Raw genomic sequence first — 15,456 nt, 5'->3', positions numbered from 1 at the left:
TGCATTGGCACTATCTTGGGTCCCTGCAACCTCTGCTTCCTGGGCTCAAGCAAGTCTCTCACCTCAGCCTCCCTGGTAGCTGGGATTACACACGCACATCACCACACTGTGCTAATTTTTGTATTTTTAGTAGAGATGAGGTTTCAGTGTGTTGGCCAGGCTGGTCTCAAACTCCTGAACTCAAGCGATCTCCCCGCCTTTGCCTCCGAAAGTGCTGGGATCACAGGCATGAGCCACTGTGCCCAGCCTTTAGTAAGTCTTAAATAAGGCCAGGCACGGTGGCTCATGCCTGTGATCCCAGCACTTTCGGAGGCTGAGGCAGGTGGATCAGCTGAGATAAAGATATCAAGACAATCCTGGCCAATATGGTGAAACCCATCTTGAACTCCTGGGCTCAAGCAATCTGCCCACCTCAGCCTCCAACAGTGCTGGGATTATAGGCATGAGCCTCCATGCCCTTGAACTTTCTTAAATCCTCATATGAAAGCATTATAATTTACTTATTTTTTATGCTACCAGACTTTCTCCACCCTTTCATATTCAATATTCATAATTCAACAAGCATAATATACCTTATTATATTTATGCACATGTAATTGTTTTTAACTGAACAATGTGCTTGTTATATTGCTTAAAGTTTTTTTAAAAAACTAGTTTTAACACATAAATTATTTTTATTGTGTATTATATGATAATGCTCATAATATTTAATCTTTAAACTTGGCTTTTATAAAAAAGTAAGTATCACACTTAGATAAGCATGCGTAAGTAGAACATACATGAAGCTTATATAGTAACTATATTTCTTCATTTTATTTTCCCTTTATTTTTACACATTTTAGATACAAGTGCTTTGTTTCTATAGGATATATTCTCAACATGGGAAGTACATCTAAGTTATGAAGCATAACAATTAAATAACATCCATAAACCCATGACCTCATGCAGAATGAAACATTTCTAGTCCTGTGAAAGCTACAGGACTGCTGGAATTTCTACAGTCCCCTTGCTTCGCAACAGAGGTGACCACTCTTCTGAAGGTTATGTTCATAATCCCTGTGCTTTTCTTTATAGTCTGGATATGTATCTATGTATAGAGAGGGGAGATGTAGATGTAAATATAGATATATCTGAAAATATATTACTTTGTGATAGTTATTTTTAAGCTTTATAAAAATGGATATCGTGCTGAAGTGGTATTTACCTTGAAGCACACTGTGATCGTGACATATTTTGATGTTCACTTCCCACGTTTAGGTTCCTACTTCTCCACGCTGAAGACATGGTGAGAGAATACAGGGGGAGCTGAAGACAAATAACGTAAACTTATGTTTGAGAAGCACCTTTTACTCTATGAAATGAAGTGAGTGTAAGCAGTAAATGGAACAACAAGCTTTCAGAGTCACTGCAGGGCAAGAGCTGGGGAGGGAAGAGCTGGCTGGTCAGGGAGGATGCACTGGAGAGAAAAACCATCACTCAATTGGCCAGGACATTCCAGGACATCAGGGAGACCACACAACAGCCAGAGTGTCTCTTCTCCTCCAAATGACCGCAACACCTCTCCAGCAGGGGTACAGAACTGGGCTGAGGCTGAGTATTGCTGAGTCAATACCATTTAGAACATAGGCACGGGTAAGGATTTCATGACAAAAACGCCAAAAGCAATTGCAACCAAAGCAAAAATTGGTAAATGGGATCTAATTAAACTTAAGAGCATCTGCATAGCAAAAGAAACTATCATCAGAGTGAACAGACAACCTACAGAATGGGAGACAATTTTTGCAATCTATCTATCTGACAAAGGCCTAATATATAGAATCTATAAGGAACTTAAGCAAATTTACAAGAAAAAAAACAAACAACCGCATTAAAAAGTAGGCGAAGAGGCTGGGCGCGGTTGCTCATGCCTATAATCCTAGCACTTTGGGAGGCCGAGGTGGGCGGATCGCGAGGTCAGGAGATCGAGACCATCCTGGCTAACACGGTGAAACCTCGTCTCTACTAAAAATACACAAAATTAGCCGGGCGTGGTGGCAGGTGCCTGTAGTCCCAGCTACTCGGGAGGCTGAGGCAGAAGAATGGCATGAACCAGGGAGGCGGAGCTTGCAGTGAGCCGAGATCGCACCACTGAACTCCAGCCTGGGTGACAGAATGAAACTCTGTCTCAAAAAAAAGAAAAAAAAAAAAAAGACAAAAAACATGAACAGACACTTCTCAAAAGAAGGCATTCATGTAGCCAACAAACGTATGAAAAAAGGCTTAATATCACTGATCTTTAGAGAAAGGCAAATCAAAACCACAATGAGATACCATCTCATGCCAGTCAGAATGGCAATTATTAGAAAGTTCAGAAACAACAGATACTGGCAAGGTTGCAGAGAAAAAGGAACACTTTTACACTGTTGATGGGAATGTAAATTAGTTCAACCATTGTGGAAGACAGTATGGCAATTCCTCAAAGATCTAGAGGCAGATATGCCATTTGACACAGCAATCCCATTACTGGGTATATACCCAGAGGAATATAAATCACTCTGTTATAAATATACATGCACCTGTATGTTTATTGCAGCACTATTCACAATAGCAAAGACATGGAATCAACCCAAATGCCTATCAATGATGGACTGGATAAAGACAACGTGGTACATATACACCATGGAATAGTATGCAACCATAAAAAGGAATGAGATCATGTCCTTTGTAGGGACACAGATGGAGCTGGAAGCTGTTATCTTCAGCAAACTAACACAGGAACAGAAAAATCACCGCATGTTCTCACGTATAAGTGGGTGCTGAATGATGAGATCACATGGACACATGGCACGCAACAAAACACACTGAGGCCTGTTGCGGGGAGGGCCTGATAGGGGGAGGGAGAGCATCAGGAAGAATAGCCAATGGATGCTGGGCTTAATACCAAGGTGATGGGTTGATCTGTGCAGCAAACCACCATGGCACACATTTACCTATGTAACGAACCTGCACATCCTGCACATGTACCCCAGAACTTAAAAAAAAGTTGAAGGACACAAAAACAAAAACAAAAATGAGGCCGGACACAGGGGCTCACGCCTGTAATCCCAGCACTTTGGGAGGCTGAGGCAGAAGGTTCACGAGGTCAGGAGTTCGAGACCAGCCTGACCAACATGGTGAAACCCCATCTCTGCTAAAAATACAAAAATTAGCCAGGCGTGGTGGGGGACATCTGTAATCCCAGCTACTCAGGAGGCTGAGGCAGGAGAATCACTTGAACCTGGGAGGTGGAGGTTGTAGTGAGCCGAGAGCACGCCATTACACTCCAACCTGGGTGACAGAGCGAGACTCCATCTCAAAACAAAACAAAACAAAAAATAAAAAATCCTCTATAAATATTTGTTAAATTGGTAGGATTGTTAGCATAATTTACAAAAATTTTATTCATATTATTCTATAGCATATCTAAATAACATTCGTGTTAACAAATACCAATGGTTCTTTGATTTAAAAGTGGTGAAAGACAAGCTAATCATAAGTTTTTTATACACCCATATATTTTCCAATAGCATTACATGGTCCAGATATTTAGAAATAGGCTATTTGGGAAAGAAAGAACTTGCTGAACTCCAGAAAATATAAAGTAGATACAATTCAAGGTTTTTGAACCTTGGAAAAGGAAGGGTAATTTTCTTTTTTTTTTCATACAGAGTCTCACTCTGTCGTCCAGGCTGGGGTGCAGTGGCACGATCTTGGCTTACTGCAAGCTCCGCCTCCCGGGTTCACACCATGCTCCTACTTTAGCCTCCTGAGTAGTTGGGACTACAGGCGCCCGCCACGACTCCCAGCTAGTTTTTCATATTTTTAGTACAGATGGGGTTTCACCGTGTTTGCCAGGATGATCTTGATCTCCCGACCTTGTGATCTGCCGGCCTCGGCCTGACAAAGTGATGGGATTACAGGCGTGAGCCACAAGGAAGGGTAGTTTTCTATAAATAATTTTTTTCACAACTGTGTTTCTTATATTCACACACAAATATCTTAATTGGTATATTACCAATTTGCTTCGCTAGATGGAGATATGAGGCACAAGAACTACAAATTCCCTCAAAAAGGAAGTGTAACCCTTGATATTCTGAAAAACATTACTTATCGAAGAGAAACTACAGCTTGTAAGACATCATCTTAAGGGAGACCATCTTCCATGTGATAAATTGTTGGCACCAGGGAGAAACGTTTGCTGGGACTGATGGTGAGTAGTTTACTAGTTAATATTTCATCAGTGTTACTGAGTAGATTTCTTAATTTATTCACCCACTTATACGTTTTTGTTTTTAAGATGGGGTTTCATCGTGTTAGCCAAGATGGTCTCAATCCTCTGACCTCGTGATCCCCCCACCTCGGCCTCCCAAAGTGCTGGGATTACAGGCGTGAGCCACTGCGCCCGGCCTATATGTTCATTTTTTTATGCATTGACCAAACACTTAATTTGCCCCACACTGTTAGTCATTGGGATAGAAAAATAAGGAGGATACAATCCCTACTCCTCTAGAAGCTCACAGCCTCCAGACGAGTAGTGGAGAGAAGTATGTAAACTATTAATTAGAATACATTCAGGGCAGAATTATAGCATGGGTTAACCCAAGATTTGCTAGCTGCACCAGGAGAGAAACGGCTGGCTCTTATTGAGTAAGAGAAAGTGCTTGGGATGAGTTTCAAGGGATGAATAATTCAGAGGCAGTCCCAAATGAGAATAAGACAGACAACACTTGGTGAGGGAGTTCACTTGAAGGAAACAAAAACAAAAACAAAAATAAGGCCAGGCGCCATGGATCACGCCTGTAATCCCAGCACTTTGGAAGGCCGAGGTGGGCAGTTCACAAGGTCAGGTCCTGACCAACATGGTGAAACCCCATCTCTACTAAAAATACAAAAATTAGCTGGGCTTGGTGGCACACACCTGTAATCCCAGCTACTCAGGAGGCTGAGGCAGAAGAATCTCTTGAACCCGGGAGGCAGAGGTGGCAGTGAGTCGAGATCAGGTGGGTACCTGTGGGGATAAAGGAGGAGGTAAGTGCACAAGATGTAGAGAAGGTAGAATATGTTAGACTTAATGGCTCAATGATTGTTGGGATCAAAAGGCAGAACATTTTCTAGATAGTTTGAAACAAGCAGTGTGGAGGTCAGGATAAAAATTCAACATGACTAGGAGAAATTGAAAATAATTTTTTTTTTTTTTGAGACAGTCTCGCTCTGTTGGCCAGGCTGCAGTGCAGTGGCGCGATCTCCGCTCACTGCAACCTCGGCCTCCCAGGTTCGAGTAATTCTCCTGCCTCAGCCTCCTGAGTAGCAGGAACTAAAGGCGCGCACCAGCATGCCTGGCTAATTTTTGTATTTTTAGTAAAGATGGCAGTTTCACCACGTTGGCAGGCTGATCTTGAACTCCTGACCTCATGATCCGCCCGACTTGCCCTCCCAAAGCGCTGGGACCACAGGTGTGAGCCAATGCACCTGGCCTTCCAATTACTTTTCAACCTGTAAACTGCTCTACCCTACAGAATCCATGTATGTGTTTCGTTCTTTGGAATCTGCCATGCCATTTACCCTACACATCATACTTTCTATGATTGCAGCACACACTTTACACCTATCCGAGACTCACTGACTCAAGAGTTAACCAAAACTCTCTACCACCAGAGCTGATCAATGCATGACAGCCTTTTGTGGGTGAATTTCCTTTAAATTCAACTCCACTGTGTAGGCAGTCACCCCTCTAATCCCATCTATGGCCCACTTCCTGGATCCCTCCATCACGTCTTTCCTTTCAGCCATCATGCTAGTGTTTCCCGTCCATGAGATACAGGCAAGTAGCTGCGGGCCTAAGGAAGAGCAGCATCCAATGAGGTGGCGTGCTTGTGTTTGTGTTTTAGCACCAACCTCATATGTTGACAGAGCTCAGGAGTGTGAGGGACAAGTACATGTTCCATTAGTTCCATTCTTTCCCCAGGGCTTCACTACTCCTTGTCAGCTGCTATCTCCTCTATGTTGCAAATAGGATTCTCTCCTCCCTTGTGTCAGTCTGGTAGGCTCTCAAACTCAGGAAATCTGAGTCCTTTAAGAAGTTGCTTACTAGGAACTAAGGGTGACAAATACACTAACAAGAAGCAGCAGCTCTCCTAGGACCGGCTCCTTTTTATACAACTCCATTAGAAAAGGATGCAAGGCTCACGTTGTTGCATGTATTCAAGGTTCTCTTGCTTTGTTGACTAATAGTACACTGTACTGTATAGCACACTTTGTTTATCCATTCTTCTGCTGCCAGAATTTGGATTGTTTACAACTTGGGGCTATTAGGAATAAAGTCCTATGAATATTTAAGCACAAGTCTTTCTGTGGACATATGCTTTTGTTTCTCTTGGGTAAATACCTAACAGTGGAGTTTTTTGTTTTTTTTTTTTTTTGAGACGGAGTCTCTCTCTGTTGCGTAGGCTGGAGTGCAGTGGCGCGATCTTGGCTCACTGCAAGCTCCCCTTCCTGGGTTCACACCACTCTCCTGCCTCAACCTCCGGAGTAGCTGGGACAACAGGCGCTTGCCACGACACCCGGCTAATTTCTTTTGTATTTTTAGTAGAGATGGAGTTTCACCGTGTTAGCCAGGATGGTCTCGATCTCCTGATGTCGGGATCAGCCTGTCTTGGCCTCCCAAAGTGCTGGGATTACAAGCGTGAGCCAACGCCTCCCTACCTGGCCGAAAATAATTTTAATAAGGCATCTCTATTCATATCTTAAATTGTAAACTGCCTTCTCACTCCCTTTTCTTGAGATCTCACCCCATTCTGTTTTTACTCTTGCATGTAAACGTATTCTTCCTGCCAAATGAGTCAGTCTCAGTCTAGATTTGTACTGACATGTATTAAATTTCCTGTAAAAATAAGAAACTAGTACATTATCTCTCTCTCTTTCCCCCTTTCCTCTATCTCTGTCTTACACACACACCATGCACATACATGCACACACCCCAACAAGTATATAGAAAAAGTATAGTGTCACCTTTACAGAAAATATATAGAATTACTATTCATAAGGCAGAAAAACAATCTTGTGCTCATAACATACCCCAGGAAACCATGCAGTTGTTACTCTCAAGTGTTCTTAGATTCTGAAATGGAAGATAGGACTTACTGCAGATATTTCATACTCATCTATTTGGAATAGTTTTTCTAGGATTTTGTGTGTGTGTGTGTGAAGTCCTATTATTTATGCAAAGATTGGAAATCTAGAGGGGTTTTTTTTTGTTTGTTTCCAGTCTTTCTCTTAATTTCTGTGAATTTAACTCTGTTCTCATCTAACATCCATGTGTTTAATTTTATTCATCCCTAATACAAGGCATATAATAATATACATCCAGTGAGTGCGTGAGATTCATCGAGAAGGACATTTGCCATGACCCCGTAAACCAGCCCAGACAGCTGACGGAGGCAACTTGAGGTGGGGAGAGAGAGAGAAGAAAAGTTGAAGTCATGAAGAGCACTTTCTCTATAGGCAGAGTCAAGAAGAGCCAGAAAAATTTAAAGTTCAAAAATTCTGGACTTGCTTTTAAAGGCCTTCTAGTTTTTATTTGCATAGTGATGAAGAAAAAAGAATTTAGGTGTGTATATTTGAGTTCCATCTAGGAATTTTCACAGCCTCGCTATCCATGTCATCATCTGTATCCACATCACCTCTGTTTACATCCATACCCTTGTCTACACTTTAATCCACTTCCATATCTTCTCATCTTCCTCATGTCTGGATCATCCTGGTGGTACAAATAGGGTGGACGGAGGAGCACTGGGAGTAACATAAACGATGTTTGACGACTAGAACAAACTCAACAAGTATGAACTCCACCTGTCTTTGCAGTATATTTTTGAAAAACTTTGTAAAGGGTTCAAGTCTAAATTGTTTTAGATATAACGTGAGCCAATGGAAGGAGCACAAGAGTTTTACATCAGAAGGTCTTGGTTCATAGAGTTCCTTGGAAAAGTGCTTGATTCTAGGACTGAGTTGGGGAAAATCTAATTGAGCAGGAAAATCTTGTGATGTCACAAAATAAGGAAGGACTCAAAACAACAACAGCTACTCCCCAATGACAGGATCAAAAGCATACAAGACCCCACCTAAAGGGTTTCCAATGGCCAAAGTTGGAACAATTTGACCAGGAAAATAATGATCGTATTTGATTCTAAACTAGTGGAATAAAATAAATATCCATCACTCCATACATATCAATATAAATAAATAAATGAATGAATAAATACATAAATGAATGGGGGGAAGAGATACTTCTGCCATTCAGGAGAATTGTAATTAATAAATGCAGGAGATATGAGGAAAATACAAAGTCATTGTTCAGTAGACAACACAATAATAATTGTTGCAGGCAAAATCTACTGGTAGTCTAAAATCACTGGGTGAAAGTTTGAGGTAAAACAGAATATTGGCATAGGCTCAGTGTATCTCCTCCAAAGTATCTATCAATCACAAAGGAAAACATAGTAGGTTTACAGTGGAGAGACCTGACAGATGCCATCTTTTTTTTTTTTTTTTTTTTTTTGAGACGGAGTCTCACTCCATCACCCAGGCTGGTGTGCAGTGGCACCATCTTGCCTCACTACAATCTCTGCCTCCTGGGTTCAAGTGATTCTTCTACCTCAGCCTCCGGAGGAGCTGTGATTACAGGCATGCGCCACCATGCCTGGCTAATTGTTTTGTATTTTTAATAGATTTGGGGTTTCACCATGTTGGTCAGGCTGGTCTTGAACTCCTGACCTCAGGTGATCCACCCACCCCAGCCTCCCAAAGTGCTGACCCTGACTCTTCAAAAGGGTCAGGGTTTTGGAAGGCAGAGTGTGAGACAATCTCTCAGATTGGAGAAGACTGACAAGTGGTACCTAAATGCAATATGGGATTCTGAATCAGATCCAACAGAAAAAAAAAAAGACACAAGGGAGAAAACTCATAAAATTCAAGTTAGGGTTGTAATTTAATAGTATTGTACCAGTGTGAATTAAGTTAATTTTCTGGTTTTGATCATTTAACTATGGCTGGGTAATTATTAACATTAGGGAAAGCTGGGTGAAGGTTAGACATAAACTCTCTGCACTATTTTTGTAACTTTTCCATAGTCTAACGTTATTTAAAATTTTAAGTTTTATTTTTTAACACCGTGGTTTGAGTCTGAGCTCTAGCACTTACTGCCTCTGTAACCTTTCTGGGGCTCAGTTTTCTTCCTAAACAGTGAGTTAGGATGGTGACCCTTTGGCCCCTTTTGGAGAGCTATGGAGAGGTTCTCTTACCTACAATGTTTGCTTTCCTTTACTTCAGCAAGCTACACGGTCACTGATCAGCAGTTGTGGAAACGGAGAATCTTGAAAATAGTCATGAAATTTTATTTGCAGGTTTTAATAATTTATCTCTGAAGTTCAACTTTCCACCTAAAGGCAGAGTGATGCAGGACTGGAGAACTATTCCCAGCTTGTTGGGCGTTAGAAGCTGCTTTAACAGATATTATGCCAACAGGAAACTCACCTAAAAGTCTTGTTAAAGGGAGTGTTTACACTAGAAGAAAACACAAAAATTCCATATCACCTACTAAAGAGTAGTAGAATTGTGAGTGGTCATTTGTTTCAAAGTTTCCTTAATCTTAACCTTGTCTTTTTAGAATTAAAAATATGTTTACCAAAAAAAAATGCTTGTACTTGGAATAGATAGACATATTGTTGAAACTTACCAGCTCTCTAATCCTAGCAACCAGGAAGAATATCCCGGGAATGCTTTGGCAGTTAAAAAACAAATCAGCTTGGCAGTGATCACTTCCCTTGATACCCTCCCACATGCCCACATACACATTTCTCTTGACCACTACGGACATTCCAGGCTCTCTCCTTCCGACAGCATCTGCCTCCCTGTGAGAATTCTTTCTTGGGGCCTTCATTCCTGCAGAAATACAGCATCTAATTAAAATGGAAATCTGAGTTCAGGGATGCAATACCTCAAACTAGGAGGGTTCTCCTTTTCATTATGCTATCTAATTTCAGCAAGATTTTCTTTAGTCTTTAAAATCAGAAGGTCTCTTCCTCTTGGCCATTCTGCCTTTTTCTCTTATTTGAAAATTCTACTCATCAAGCTTCTTCTTCAACACAACAAAGTGTCTCTAATACTTTACCTCTCCTTGTACAGTATTTGTTGTAGGAAGTTTGATTAGTTTTTTTTTCTCTCTTTTTTTTCAAGTTTACTGGAAAATTTCAATGATCAAATCTTCAGAGAACTGAGCTGAGTGTGGTGACTTGGGCCTGTAGTCCTAGCTAACTGGGAGGCTGGTACAGGAGGACTGATTAAACCCAGGAATTCCAGGCTGCAGGGAGCTATGACCTACCACTGCATTCCACTCTGGGTGACAAAGTGAGACCTCATCTCTTAAAAAAAAAAAAAAAAAAAAATTGGCCGGGCGCAGTGGCTCAAGCCTGTAATCCCAGCACTTTGGGAGGCCGAGACGGGCAGATCACGAGGTCAGGAGATCGAGACCATCCTGGCTAACACGGTGAAACCCTATCTCTACTAAAATACAAAAAAAAAATTAGCCGGGCGAGGTGGCGGGCGCCTGTAGTCCCAGCTACTCGGGAGGCTGAGGCAGGAGAATGGCGTGAACCCGGGAGGCGGGGCTTGCAGTGAGCTGAGATCCGGCCACTGCACTCCAGCCTGGGCAACAGAGCCAGACTCCGTCTCAAAAAAAAAAAAAATTGTCCCATCATGGTGGCTTATTCCTGCAATCCTAGTGCTTTGGGAGGCTGAGGTGGAAGGATCACTTAAGGCCAGGAGTTCAAGACCAACCTGGCCAACACAGTGAGTCTCTGTCTAAAAAATATAAAAAATCAAAACAAAAATAAATATAGAGTAGAAATAATCCAGAAAACTCTCTGAGAGCCCATTTAGAATGGTTTGCTTTCAGAAGAACTAGCAAGACCTTTTTATGGCCTCACCCTGTGAAGTGCTCACACTCACGTGACTCAAGGAAAGCACATACTCTCTGAATCATTCAGCATCATTACAGCAATAAGAGAATGACATGTGGGCAGTCATGGTGCTAAGTCATTGCCTGTTGGTATTGCATGACTCGTTTTAGTTGCCTGAAGCTCCACATAGTTGTTTAATGTCAGTCATTTTCTTGAAGGTTGCTCTTTTACCATCAGTCCCAGACTCTACCATGGAGTGGCTTTAATCGTTGCCTGGATTAATCCAGATAGCTGATGTTTCACCCCTTTCAGCACCAAAACAAAAATATTTTCAAAACTGTTCTCTGTGGAATTTATCCTGTATTTATCCTTCCTCACATTTAAAATAGAGTATATTACATTTTATTTAACATTTCTGGAAGAATGCTATTATAAAATGTGATGCCCTTTGTCTAGAAAAATGTATAGCCATGTCTGATTCGTGTCTCAATTACTCTAGGCCCACACTCGTTTTTAATTCTTAGGTCATACTTTTAGTGGTTTTAGTTTTCACCTTCACTGTCAAGGTATCTCAAGGTATACTCACTATTACCAATGTGCCACATTGTACTTTTCAGCTACTTCTAATTTGATGTAGGCTTGAAAATGAAATGTGTAAGATCATAAAATAACATGTAAAATAGGAGTCCTATAGGGAAGCATGTGTGATAACCTCTCTCATTAATAACATACGTGAGCTTTGAGTATGATCCAGGAGAAGTGAAGGAAGCTAGAAAGAAAATAAAATGATTCATTGGACTTGATTCTTGAAACTGTCTTTTTTGAGCAGCCAAGTTACAAAAGCATAAGATCATATTAGTCTTTGAGATATATTTCGTACACAATAAAAAGCTCAGCTCTTCAGTTTACAGTTTAATGAGTTTTGACAAATGTATACACCTTTGTAACCCAAAGCAGGATACAGAGCGTTTGCATCACCCCTGGAAGTTCCTTTGTGCCCTTTGATGCCAATGTCCACGCCCTACACACACACACCCAGAGGCAATAGTTGTTCTGATTTCCATAGCTATAGATTGGTTTACTTGGCTTTTAACTTTACATAGATAGAATCATACCATGGCCAGGAGTGGTGGCTCACGCCTGTAATCCCACCACTTTGGGATGCCGAGGCTGGCAGATCACAAGATCAGGAGTTCGAGAGCAGCCTGGCAAACATGGTGAAACCCCATTTCTACTAAAAACACAAAAATTAGCCGGGTGTGGTGGCGGGCACCTGTAATCCCAGCTACTTAGGAGGCTGAGGCAGGAGAATCGTTTGAACCCGGGAGGAGGAGGTTGCAGTGAGCGGAGATCGTGCCATTGCACTCCAACCTGGACCGCAGGGAAAGACTCCATCTCAGAAAAAAAAATTTAAAAAAAAATCATACCATAAGCGCTCTTCTATTAATATATTATCTGACCTCTTTTGTTCAATATATTATGTTGGAGGCTCACGTTGTTGCATGTATTCAAGGTTCTCTTGCTTTGCTGACTAATAGTATACTGTACAGTATAGCAAACTTTGTTTATCCATTCTTCTGCTGACAGAATTTGGGTTGTTTACAACTTGAGGCTATTAGGAATAAAGTCCTACGAATATATAAGTACAAGTCTGTTTGTGGACATATGCTTTTATTTCTCTTGGGTAAATACCTAAGAGCGGGATTTTTTTTTTTTTTTTTTTTTTTTTTTTTGAGGTGGAGTCTCACTCTGTTGCCCAGGCTGGAATGCAGTGGCATGATTTGGCTCACTGCAAGCTCCAAGCTCCACCTCCCGGGTTCATGCCATCATTCTCCTGCCTCAGCCTCCCGAGTAGCTGGGAAAACAGGTGCCCGCCATCATGCCCGGCTAATTTTTGGTATTTTTAGTAGAGATGGGGTTTCACCATGTTAGCCAGGATGGTCTCGATCTCCTGACCTCATGATCTGCCCACCTCAGCCTCCCAAAGTGCTGGGATTACAGGCGTGAGCCACCACATCTGGCCACTACTTGTTTTTGTAATGACTCATATGCACAAAATAATTTCTTAAATGCTATTTATTGGCTTTTAACTTTTCTAACCTATAGACAAAACAAGTGAAATGTAACTGTAATTATAGAATAGACTAAACAGTGGAGAAAAGAGAATGGTAGGTAAGAGGAACAGCATGTGCAAAGGCCCTGAGGAAGAAAAGCTTTGCTGTATTGAAGAACTTGAGACCATGTGACTAGAGTACAGTGTTTGAAAAGAATAGTAGTAGGTGATGAGGATGGCTGGAGTCCAGTTAAGAACAGCCTAGTAGGCCACATTAAGCATGTGCACCTGATGAATAGTTTTAGGAAGTAGAGTCATATGGTTCATTATTTTCTGTGGAGGGAATGCAAATATAAAAGGGGAAGGGGCTGGGCACGGTAGCTCACACCTGTAATCCCAGCACTTTGGGAACTCAGGTGGGTGAATCACCCAAGTTTGGGAGTTCGAGACCAGCCTGGCCAATCTGGTGAAACCTCGTCTCTACTAAAAATACAAAAATTAGGCTGGGCACAGTGGTGTGCAGTGGCTCACACCTGTAATCCCAGCACTTTGGGAGGCCAAGGCAGGCAGATCACGAGGTCATGAGATCAAGACCTTCCTGGCCAACATGGTGAAACCCTGTCTCTACTAAAAATACAAAAATTAGCTGGGCATGGTGGTGCGTGCCTGTAATCCCACCTACTCAGGAGACTGAAGCAGGAGAATCACTTGAACCAGGGAGTTAGAGGTTGCAGTGAGCGGAGATTGCGCCACTGCACTCCAAACAGGGGACAGAGTGAGACTCCATCTAAAAACAAAATACAAAAATTAGCTGGGCATTGTGGCAGGTGCCTGTTATCCCAGCTACTCAGGAGGTTGAGGCAGGAGAATCACTTGAACCCGGGAGGCAGAGGTTGCAGTCAGCCGAGATTGCGCCATTGCACTCCAGCCTGGGTGACAGAGCGAGACTCTGTCTAAAAAAAAAGAAAAGAAAAAAACAGAAAAGAAAAGAAAAAAAGAAAAAGGGGAACAGAAGAAGCTCCTGTAGTAAATCTTCAGAGAGACAGACATGCCATTAGGCTAGAGATGAAAAGACCTGGGCAGATTGAAACATATTTTGGAAGTAGAATTTGAGCTTATGGCATCTCCAAAAACAAATGAATTTTCATCTTAAAAAAAAAAAAAAAAAAAAAGAAGAGACCGGGTGCGGTGGCTCACCCCTAGCACTTTGAGAGGCCAAGGCAGGCGGATCACGAGGTCAAGAGATTGAGATCATCCTAGCTAACACAGTGAAACCCCGTCTCTACTAAAAATACAAAAAATTAGCCGGGCGTGGTGGCGGGTGCCCGTAGTCCCAGCTACTCGGGAGGCTGAGGCAGGAGAATGGCGCGAACCTGGGAGGTGGAGCTGGCAGTGAGCCGAGATTGCCCCACTGCACGCCAGCCTGGGTGACAGAGCGAGACTCTATACAAAAATTAGCGGGGCGTGGTGGTGGGAGGCTGAGGCAGAATTGCTGGAACCCGGGAGGTGGAGGTTGCAGTGAGCAGAGATTGCCTAATTGCTCTCAAGCCCGGGTCAACGACATCGAGACTCCATCTCAAAACAAAAAAAAGAAATTGTTAAGATGGTAACTTTCACGTTATGTATTTTTTACCACAATAATAAAAGATCAAATTATGAAATTCACATGAAGTATCTTCACCAGTGCCTCACACATGGTAATGCCTCAACGCTTGTTAGCTGGCATTATTTATACCAGTGGCCTAATGTAGATGCCAAGCAGACCAGTGTCTTTGGAGTTAACCTTTCAATGCCCACAGGATACCCATTTAGCTTTAATATTTAGAAATAAAAATAGTGGTCCTGAGTTATTGTACAAACACTGGCAAATTCTTTCTTTAACATCCTAGAATATCTTAAATGTAAGTAGTATATGGACTTGCAGCTACTTCTGCATGGATTTGCCATTCTACAGGTTGATTTCAAGGCCCAGCTGATTCCTTCTTGTCCTCTGTTAGCATGTCCTATCATCAGCACACCACCACCAACCCTAACAAAACCGTCTCAGGATGGCTCCTAGCCTATCCAAAATTTGCAGTCATCCCCTAGCCTTGCCGTGGTTTTACCAGCCTTGCTTTTTCTTTTCTTTTCTTTTCTTTTCTTTTTCAGATTGTCACTCTTTGCCCAGGCTGGAGTGCAATGGTGCGATCTTGGCTCACTGCAAGCTCCGCCTCCCAGGTTCATGCCATTCTCCTGCCTCAGCCTCCCAAGGAGCTGGGACTACAGGTGCCTGCCAGCACGCCCGGCTAATTGTTTTGTATTTATAGTAGAGACGGTTTTTCACCGTGTTAGCCAGGATGGTCTCGATCTCCTGACCTCGTGATCTGCCAGCCTTGGCCTCCCGAAGTGCTGGGATTACAGGCATGAGCCACCGCGCCCAGTCAACAATTCTTT

General features: G+C 42.3%; 1 long non-coding RNA gene across 1 annotated transcript in view; it reads right to left on the bottom strand.

Moving 5' to 3' along the window:
- Positions 1–15,456, bottom strand: part of LOC126940490 (uncharacterized) — a 247,711-nt gene that overhangs the window by 134,897 nt on the left and 97,358 nt on the right. The window lies entirely within an intron of this gene.

The sequence above is a fragment of the Macaca thibetana genome, chromosome 17 (genome assembly GCF_024542745.1).
Source record: "Macaca thibetana thibetana isolate TM-01 chromosome 17, ASM2454274v1, whole genome shotgun sequence".
Lineage (NCBI taxonomy): Eukaryota > Metazoa > Chordata > Mammalia > Primates > Cercopithecidae > Macaca > Macaca thibetana.
This window is presented reverse-complemented; position numbering and strand designations above follow the sequence as displayed.